Here is an 11,285-nt window from a genome sequence, read left to right on the forward strand (position 1 = left end):
TTCCAGCGAAATTCAGGTGTCTCCAAGTATGGTTATTTTGAAGCTTTCAATATACTTGAAGGACTGCATGCTCTTTCATGTCCTGAGCAAATTCCACCACTTGCTAGGCTCACGAAAAATCCTTTCAAAACATAACAGAGTGAAACAAAAGTACATTATCATTAAGTTTAACACAAGCCAGCTTTCTTTGTTCCTTAAAACATGGTGTGTTAGGCTCTGTTTAAATAATGAGTTTCAGAGATCGACCGTGCCAAGGATAAATGCAGAAAACATTCCTGCTGTTTTCCTTATTAACTAATCATTTAGATTCAGTGTATAAAGTGGCCATCGGAGTCTCTGAAACAAAGTTTGCAGCACTATTACCTAAACGCCTCGGTGCCAAATATCCTGCCATGTTGAGAGAAAAACCTGCGCATAGCACAGAATTTATTTTCTAAAGAGAAACATTTGATTCAGTTCAGTTTTCATTCAGCTAAAAAATGTTTCATCATGCATTTATCCAACCCATGCCTCCAAGGGCATGTTGTCAATTCAGTCTTGAGATTAATGGATATCAAAGTATGATGCACAGGTGTGTTTTATACAGTCTCAAAGTTAATTAGACATTCTTGGAAATTAACCCAACAAAAAAGGGTGTATCTTTGTGCTTTTGAAGCAGACGTAATGGAATAGATGGCCCGCTGAAAGATGCTGCTGCAGCGCTAACACCTAAACACAGGTGTGCTTTTGGCACCGGCCTCTCACACACACATATACACAAACGCATGCTCACAAACACACACATACTGGTCCCATAGCTCTAGTTCTAATCAGTGTGTTTATACAGAGTGTCAAGGAACCTGGGTAGCTCTGACAAAAAGCACCAAGCTAAATGAGGAATGCGAAGACAACTCGCCATGGCGTAGACCTCACCGTACTCCCTCGTAACTACACGCGCACACATACACACCCGTACGCGCACACGCTAACTCGCAGAGTTGTCTACGGCCGGTCACTGACGAGGACTGATAGAGTGAACGGAGATGAGGACAGAGGAGTCAAACAATGGAGTGAAATATGAAGACAAGAGGAAACAGAGAGCCAAAATAAGAGAGAAGGAAGCAGAGGGATGGAGCACAGGATGAAGATGACAGATATTAAAACAGCCAGAACACATGACACATGGAGAGAGCTTTCCCTTCCTGAGAGCTAATATACAGAGATTAGTGGGGGGGGGGGGGAGAATGACTTTCTGGAAACAAAAAAGAGACAAAAGAAAGTTAAAACTTCATAAAGATGGAAAATTCTTTAAACCCTAAACAAGTCTTATAAGTTAATATTACTCTCCATGTGATTCCCGCATGTTAAAAAGACATTTGATGCAAACAAACAAACAAAAATAAACTTCATCTGATTTAACTGAGTCCATTTAAATACTACTACTGTAGTAAAATGTCTTTCGAGGCATCTGTGAAAATAAGGCCTCTTTCACTTCACTCCCAGCCAACAAATAAAGGTATAACTGATGTGCCACAAGCTGCCAGTTAGAGGTTGTTTTATGTCTCGTGGTGGTGGAATCTCTTTCACTGTTCTTACCAGTTGTATAAGCTTCGTAGGGGACGCGAGGAAAATTTGAGACAAGCTGAGAATGTTGTTTTTTTTGTCTGTCGTTGTGCTCACTGCACACTGCTACACTCATCCAGACGCCATGTACACACACTTTCAAATCCAGGCAGAAAAACACATACGCAACCCCGGCCCTCCTCCACTATGTGCACTATGTGCACTATGTGTGTGTGTGTGTGGGGGGGGGGGGGGGGCGGGAAGGAAGGTGGGGGAAACTAATATTTCTCTTGAGAGAGATTGATGTGATCTGTTCAGCACTTCATTGTTTGAGGATGATTTGAGCGAACAGCCCGTTCTCAGTGGACCTGGTCATCTACGTATTTCTCTGTGTGTGTGTGTGTGTGTGTGTGTGTGTGTGTGTGTGTGTGTGTGTGTGTGTGTGTGTGTGTGTGTGTGTGTGTGTGTGTGTGTGTGTGTGTGTGTGTGTGTGTGTGAGTCAACAGCAGATCGTGAGCATTAAGGAAAGAAATTGCTCTATTATTTTAGCGACTGCAACAAATCAGTTGGTTCACCTTTGTCCCTCTCAATTGTTGGAGTGAACATGGACAAACTCAGCTAGCACACATGGGACTGGCTGCTTGTTCGTGCACTGCATAAGACCAGCCAAGTGAATAGACCCTTTCACATCTACAGATAAAGGGATGAAGGGTAATAAAATGTGTATACTTTATTCGCTTGTACACTTGGGTTGTCCTTTCATGCTATTCATCCGAGCCATCTCCGAGGGAATCAGCAACATGCTGACACTCACGACAAATTACCAAGCTAAAGGCCTGAATACAATAGAAAAACTTTACTCCAAGTGCTGCTTGATCGGTTTGTTTGGTGCGCAACCATTATTTAATAATAACAGACATCCTATTGGCCACTCACAGAAGCTATGCAATGATTTGAGTCACTGCGACAGAGCACGCGGTGACTCAAATCAGTAATGTATTTGTATTGGTAACCCCTAACCCCAATACAAATACATACATTGTTTTTCAGAATTCTGTGGGAAAAAAGTCATAAACCAAAAACATGTTTTTGTAGTCCTGATCGCTTTCCAAGCAAAAGTTCAGAATTATGAGGTTAAAGACAGAATAATGAGGAAAAAAGTAAAGTTGCGTACACTAGAGATGGGCGCGTTACTGTAATCCAATTACTTTTTTCAAGTAACAAGTAATATAAGGATTACTGTTGCAAAAAAAGTAATTAGATTACTGTTACGTTCCCATAAGCATGCTGCTTTACTGCATTACTAAACCGTGATTTTGTTTGTGAGAGTGTCTCATGACAATGACGTAAGCGCATTTGACATCCGTGGCAGCAAAAGGCATGTGTAGATCAACAATAGATAATATAAAGTGCAGGAGAGAGTACGATCATGTAGCGTTAAAAGTGTGGAAGTACTTAAATAAGTTTGATTCCGTAAAAAGTGACAAAAACATTACCGTCCGCTGTACACTGTAAGAAAACTTATTTCTACAGCTATAGATTTAAGAGCGACAGGACTGTGCTGCTGAATCTTTGATTTCATTTATTTTTGCTGTGTTTTACTTGTATCTATTTGAAAGAATGAGTGTAAACACAAAAAAACCATTTTATTTTATATAAAATAATTTGAACCAGAAATTGGTTTAAATTTCTTCAAGTCAAAGACTGTTCCATATTTTTGTTTAATGCAATGTGCATAAAATAAAAGATTAAAACTAATAAAACAATTTTTATTTTCATGTCATTCAATTTTATATGTTGGATTGTGCAGAAAAGAAGACTTGGGCTGAAATGTTTATTGCATTATTAACAGTGTTGGATACAGTTACTTGAAAAAAGTAATCAGTAACTAATTACTGATTACTTTCCCAAAACAGTAATCCCGTTACTTTACTGATTACTTATTTTCAAAAGTAATTAATTACTTAGTTACTTTTTAAAAACACGATTTACAACCTGAAGAGGTGATAAAGCGATAGATCTTTCAGCCCAATTCTACTTTTTCTGCATAATCCATCATACAAAATGTAATCAAATGGAAAAGTATCTTTTTTAACTTGTTTTATCAGTTTTAATCTTTTAACTTTATGCATCAAGCAAAAATAAAATTATATGCACCATTCTCTGACTTGAATAAATTAGTTTAACATTTAAACCTATTTTCTACACATTCCAGCACATAAAATAAAATATTTTTTGTGTTTACACTCAGTCTTTCAAATAGATGCAAGTAAAACACAGCAGAAAATAAATAAAATCAAAGACTCAGTGGTCCTTTTGCTCTGTTTTCACCTGTAAAGCAGGACTATGGTAGGCGGAGGTTTACCCTGGTGCAGGTGCGCCGCGGTCAGTTGAAGAATCCCCGAGTTTCTCTGTGAATTTCACATTACGTCGTTGTGCACTCGGTGCTTGTTTAGGGGTTTTTTTCGCTGTAAAAAGAAGTTTTCTGTCCACGCACAACGGACACTAATGTTTTTGTCACTTTTTATGGAATCAAACTCAAAGTAAGGTCAGTACTTCCACGCTTTAAACGCTGCACGCTCATACTCTCTCCCACAATCGATATGTGATCCATTGTTGATCTGCACACAGCTGTTGTCACTCGCTTACGTCACTGTCGTGAGACATTCTCGCAAAAAAATCACGGTTTTAGTAACGCAGTAACGCAGCGTTCCTACAGGAAAGTAACGGTAATCTAATTACCGTTTTTGCAATAGTAATCCCTTACTTTACTAGTTACTTGAAAAAAGTAATCAGATTACAGTAATGCCTTACTTGTAAGGCGTTACTGCCCATCTCTGATTATTAAGTATTCAGGTTGTATGTCATGTTTTTAAAAAGTAACTAAGTAATAAGTAACTAATTACTTTTGAAAATTAGTCATCAGTAATGTAACAGAATAACTTTTTTTGGAGAAGTAATTAGTAGTAAGTAACAAATTACTTTTTTCAAGTAACTTGAAGAACACTGGCGTACACACTGGTCACCATGTGGTGACCAAAGACGACTTCCAGTGACACGGGTGAAATAACCGCTTGTAATGTAACCCGGCAGGACCCAAGCTCTGAAGCAACCACCAACAGAAGTGAAGAATACCATTAACTGAAATATCACCTGGTAGGAAATACATTAGAAGGTTACCAAGGCAATCAAAGCCTGGAACATCCATGAGGAACTGGCTGTCAGCTGCATTTCCTCAATATTTTGATTATTTAGAGACCCAAAAAAACCCCTGTGACCTGTCCAGTATGTACCTTACAATTTGCCTATGGCAGCTTGAATAGGTTCCAGTCTAGCCCATAAGCCCCCATTGGATAAACGGAAGGAAATGGATGGTTGGATGGAAATCGATGAATGGATGAAGAAATTCTGCTAAACGTCTAGCAGAATATGACGTGATGACAGTTTATATCAAAAAGGTTAAGGGGCAGCTTTACTAAACCTGATGTTTTCTACAAGCCTCAGCCTGTCTTCACTACATAGAAGCAAACATCCGCTTGATTAGTTCCAGCTGTCAAATGAAGGGATAGCGAGGGGTGACCGGTAGCCACCCAAACAAAGAGTTATGCTTGATAGTAGCTACACTCATAATCATAGAACTGTGGTTACATACAGTAACCACACATTTTCTGGCAGAATGTTTTTGTTGGAATTATTTATCTACTTCCATGGCATCCACGCAGACACATTTCAGCTCACCAAGACCGCACTGAATTCCAGTTATCTTATAAACTTTCTGCAAAAAATTATATATAAACCTAGAGTGACAATGTAACTATTGATCGGTAGATGAATGAGGAGCTGGCTAAATATGTTGAACTTTCTGAATTACTGCTAGAAACGCACAAGAGAGATTTTCATCAAAGGTCAGCTTACTCAGCTGTCAGGGTCAACTTGATAAATGGTATCATGAAAGAGAGCAGAGACTATGCACAGCCCTGTGTTGTCTCTGCAAAAAAAAGAGGTTTGCAGGACAGGTCCCTCCTGCACAAACTGTATAGCAGTCACACCAGCTCTCTCAGTTCAGCAAATGTTTCATTCATCTCATTCATGTCAGGTGAAAACATGCAAATAATATGTGTTACTGACAAGCAACCTTCAATATTGCCTCAGCACAATTACATCTCACTGCAAACTGTTTCTACATGTAAACTGGGTTTTTAAAATACTTAGTGTCTGACTAGGACTGCTTAGGTTAAAGTGTTGTAGACATGGCATCATATCTGTTTTGCATTAAATAAAGGTAATTAAAGATGGAAATCAAATGAGAGAGATGTTTAGGCAGAGCTGAACAGATTTTGAAAGAGCACTCATGAGTGTTTAGATGTTCAAAGATAAGTGGGGGGATTAAGTGCATGGTTGTGTTTATGAACACTGCATAATTCACTGGTAAATTGGATGCAGTTGCTGGATGTTTTGTGTGACACATTTGCTTGCTGATATTATTAACCAGTCATAAGAGTTATCTGAAAGTTTCCTAAAGCATGTAACATTCATTTATGAGGAGTGAAACCAGAAATGCAGGAAGCAATAAAAAAAAAGATAGTAAAACATACATGGATGAGTGGGAAAGAAGCAAATACAATATGTAGATACAGTAAAGCCGTGACAACAACTAGTGAATGGGTTGGCACCGCTTTCTAGAGGCTTCGCTAAGTTTGTTGTTTCTTTTGTTTTGCCCTTTTCTGTCTTCTCTTTATGTGCCAAACAATACCTTTATCTTTGTCTTTTATTTTATCACCTCTCATTGTTCGTGACCACAGTAGCATGGCAGTCAAGTTTGCTGCTGCGGCATGTTAAGAACAAAACACGGTTCATTCTCTAGTCTCTGTGGCACACCAGTCTTTCAACTGGATGGGACAACACCGTGTGAAAGCACTGTTAATGAACAACAAGTAACAAAAGAGAGTGCTGTGGTTTTTACAAATCAGTAATCAAATGAGGCAAGGCATGAATTGAATGAAGCTTTCTTTTAAGGTGGTGTGCAGAGAGGAGAAGCTGGTAAATAGTGAGGCAAATACCAACTTAGCAATGTGTTTGTCACATATCAGGTTGTATTTAGTCAAGATATTTCTCTGAAAGACAAGAGGAGCTGTTTTGTTAACATTAGCACAAGTTGTACATGTCTTTGTTAGTTTAATATTCACATCACTGTGGTTCGTGACTGTTATTCTAGATATAATTAGCTTAAGACATTCACAAGTTGAACCCTTAAAAAAAGAATTATTCCCTGCTGCACTCTCCTCTCAAGTATTTTAACATCCCGCACCAAAAGTGCAACAGAAACTTCATTTAGCTGCACTAAATGAAACTGACATCAGATTTGTTAGCACTTTGAAAGAAACGTAAAATGGGATGTGCCCCTTCCCGTCAGCGTCTTTATGAGATGTGCTTATGATGCTTCGTAATGCCTTATGAGCTGCACTTCAGGTGAAGTGTCGCTACTTTGTTCTTTTCTCAGATGTGTCACGTTAATGAGAAGCGTCAGGTTCCATCAAGCAGAAGAGGACAGGTCCACATTACAGATGCATACATCACTGCTCTCATTTCAATGTAATAACACCTGTCAGGCCCGATGATGGGGGAGCAATGATGGCTTAGTCTCAGAGCAATACGCCCACGCTCTCATGCATGTTGTCACACATGTGCTGATACGCACATAAAATAATCAAATAAACAAAACACATGTTTTTGTTATTATTATTTAGAGGATCAAGGGAATGGCGAGCGTTTCGTGTTTAGGCGTATTCATCTGCCCATCGCATATCATATTAGCTTTGAAAGCCTGAGTGTTGTCCAACTCCATTATGATCACATATTCAGTCTGTAACGGTGATTATATTTTGTATTGCTCTCTGAGTAAGCAGGGCAAGGGATAAACTACTGGTGTGGTACTGGCGACAGTTTTATAGTCACAAAATCCTAAAAAACAAAAGCAAGCTGTTGAGGACTCACCAGTGGGTTGCACCAATTAGATGGCATGGGTTTAACTTTAACTTCCAAACACTGTGCATTGAACAGTGTTTCGGGAAGTTTGTTTTGTGATAAGGAATCTTTGTGTTAAGGATTACACAGTGCTTCACAACTCTGCTCTTTATAATTTTCAGTAGCATCCATAGACTTTAACTATAATTGCAGTGCATTCCATAGTTTAGAGGCCACAGCCTCCTTTAGTCCCCTTTAGTTTTCACACGTCATCACATGGAAACAAGCCTAAATAAAATTCTGACATGCACGTCATTGTTGTACTGTCACATAAATGCTGGACTGATTGGCGACAGCTACACAAAATGTGCAACCCCTTTTTCTTTTTCAAATCAGGTTTTATTTGCACCAGTAGCGTTTATTAAGAGCCTAGCAAATGACACTGGCTGTGGGACTTTAGTTTTGCTAAGGTTTCGAACTGATACACAGAGTAGGAGTAACAAATACTTAAATAAGAGAATTTAAGAGGCCTAAAAGACATATTTGTGATGACTGCAAACTAATTTGTTCAGCAGAGGGGCTTAATAAATATATGGTTGCAATCTGTATCAGCATATGATTGCCAACGAGCAGCTAATGTGTGGTCAAATGGAAAAATGCTAAACTTTTTTTAGCAAAGTTTGAGAGAAATGTAAAAAAAGTAATTGGCTTCTGCTTCATTTAAAGTTTTATTTTGATTGTTTGACTTTGTTGCCAAAGTTCTTAATGGGCCTTTGGTAGACATGTCTCGCAGTGCTCTCACAGCGCACTCTTTTCGACTGAGTAATTAAAAATCTCAGAGTCATTCTTGTAGGATTTTTAAAATTAATTCAGGACAGCCCAGCTGTGGTATACCACCCAACCAATATGCTGCTTCCAAGTTCTGGAAGAGGACTGGAACTTTTAAGTAACAGTTGTACTTAAAAAGTAACATAGCAGGCAGGATCACTCTGTGAAAGACACAGTCCAGTTAGAATTGCTTTTTTAATGAGCATACCTTGGTTTGCTCTTTGGTGTGCTTTCCATCACTGGAAACATTTATTATAAATGTTTTTTTTTTAACAAACAAGGAAAAGCAGTGATCTAAGACTCCAACAAGTAAACGGCAAGTTTAATAATGTGCACACATTTCAAGTGGTATTAGCTGTCTCCGCCATGTGTTTAAAAAATCGTCAAATCATCATATGCTTCATTATTAAACGATCAGATCTTGCTGCGGTAAGCTGAAATGAAGTAAATGGAATAAAACAGAGTTGGTTTGCTAATGGACTTCGTACTGTGGCACATTGCTTCATAACAGTCATTCAATGCTTGATGCTGTCACGGGTTTTAAGCTTTTAAACAGGCTGTATGCACCAGGAAATAAAACCTCCTTCAGAAACATCAGAAACCAGTAAAATGTGTGCAGCACTCCCTAGAAGAGTGGTAATGCATGCACACTCACACCTCGCACACATAAGCAGAAGCATACAGCAGGAGCAGTAGAACAAGACATTACCATAAATTCATTAGAGTGGTTGGGCAGCATTTATAAACATGCAGAGATGTTGTTTACAATGTCTGACTGGATGGATTACATGTCCACACAGCCTAGTGTAGGAAATACTCCCAGTATACTCACTGTTTACACTGGAGGAGAGAGGGAAGAAAGAGAGAGAAAGGGGTTTGAGTACATCGCTCCACGAGGTCCCTGAGTGGCATGTTTTACAGAGCGAAATAAACATCCAATAAAATAAACACCCCCTCAGCTGTGCACCGCTGCACACTGCTGCCATGTTCTGCACTGAGACAGCACAAAGTGACCTTTGTGTGCATCTAAACGACATGTAGGTATACGTGCCTGGGTGTCCACAGGTGGGAGAGGAGAGTACATTCGAGTACAAAACCAAAATGTTTATTAATCCATAAAAAAAACAGACAAAGAGTCTGTTAGTATTAATGCACTAATGTGGTGCAGAAATATAAAGGTAGACTGACTTTTATTAAATAAAGGTTGATTTTATTTAAAATAAATAAATGAGTTCACCGATGAATTGGTTTATCCAGGGGGCCTGGGGCCATTCTGTGTGGAGTTTGCATTTTCTCCCCGTGTCTCCGCATACTTTCTCCTAAAGACATGTATAGTATCTTTAGGACACTATAAGTGGTGATCCTAAACTGGCCGTAGATGTGAATGCGAGTGGTTGGCCATCTCTCTGTATTAGCCCTGCGACAGATTAGTAACTGCTGATGCTGAGCTTTGCTAGGGGCTCCTGGTAAGAGCAGGATTGAAGGTTATTACTGGTCTGATTCAGAAACTATAATGTGCCATTGTAACGCTTTTATGTGGATCAGAGAAATACTGCAAGCAGGTGTTGGTTCCACCTGCTGCTTCCAAAGTTTGTCCTAAACTCTGCAGTAAGCTAGTTTTCTTTTCTTTATGTGGCTGCTTTTTATATCTGAAATCTGAGTATGAATACAACAACACATACCGTGTGTACCATTATGCAAACACAAAACGCTGGAATAAATATCCCACAATGCAATGCAAAAAATGATGCAAATGAAAGACTGACAAAGGCAGCTCAGCTTTAACCAGTGACTCTTAGGTTTGAATGTAAGAAAAGTTTATAAAAGCAGTGTATTTGAGAAGATACTATACTTTATTTACACAAACGGATGCTGGGATTTAGTGCATATATTGAGCATATAGTACATAATATGGGATTTAGGACACATTGTGTGTCTATAGTAGAGCATGTGAGAAAGAGAGCACTTTACCTTTAAAGTTGTTTTGTATTTACTGACAGTTACTTGCTGTTGTGACATTGTTTGTTTAATTAAAGCTTTTCCACTTAATTATTGACTGAATTGCATTTAAGACTGCACAAATAGTATGGGACCTTTACAGATGATTTCTATTGATCTGTGATAGCTTTTTTGCTAAAAGTCACTAAAATAAAACAGTTTTTTATGAATTACTGTCTGCACTGGCCTTGCCACTTGGTATGATAAACCATACGATAGCAAAGGGAGGCAGAATGGATTAGTAGAAAAAGTGATGAGAGTGTTGATGGAGCAAAAAAAAAAAGACAAAGAGGAGATTTGTAGAAAAGAGGATGAATTTATTGCTCTTTAGAGAAGCGTATTTAGAGGAGACGCAAGGAGGAGGAAGGTGGTTGGGGTGGAGGAGAGGGAAATAAGACAGGTTGGACTATGAGAGCACACACAGACGCACTCTGTTTAATGTCTCGCTGACATTTCTGCTCTCCATCTCCTCCCCACCGACTCTCTCTCACTGGAAACGAATGGGCAGAGAGGAAAAGCCAGAGGAAAGAGAGAGGAAAAAGAGGACAGATGAGAGTCTGGGAGGAGATTCAACACTCTGCCTGCACTTCACTCAAGGTCACAAGCCCCAGACAAAGTCAAGGGTCAGGGTTCACGGGAGGGCCAGCCAATCAGGAGGTGGGCAAGTCTGAGCGAGATCAGGTTTCTCTGCCCAGGAGTCCCCCTGATGGTTCTGTCCAGACGCGGGGCGACTCGCTGGATCATCTTGTGCTTCTCAGTCTTTTCCATTCTTTGCCTTTTTGTCTTTTTGATACCGCTGTTTGTCTTTGGACTTGATTCTTGTTAAGACATATGACAAAGACAATGCATTGTAATGTGAAAAAACAAATGTGTACAGGGCAGTCCAGGGGCTACCTTATGGTTGACTCCCCGAGTCCTTGAGTAAATTCCTTCTGGATTGCATCACTCCATTA

Source organism: Rhamphochromis sp. 'chilingali', assembly GCF_963969265.1.
Source record: "Rhamphochromis sp. 'chilingali' genome assembly, chromosome: 9".
Lineage (NCBI taxonomy): Eukaryota > Metazoa > Chordata > Actinopteri > Cichliformes > Cichlidae > Rhamphochromis > Rhamphochromis sp. 'chilingali'.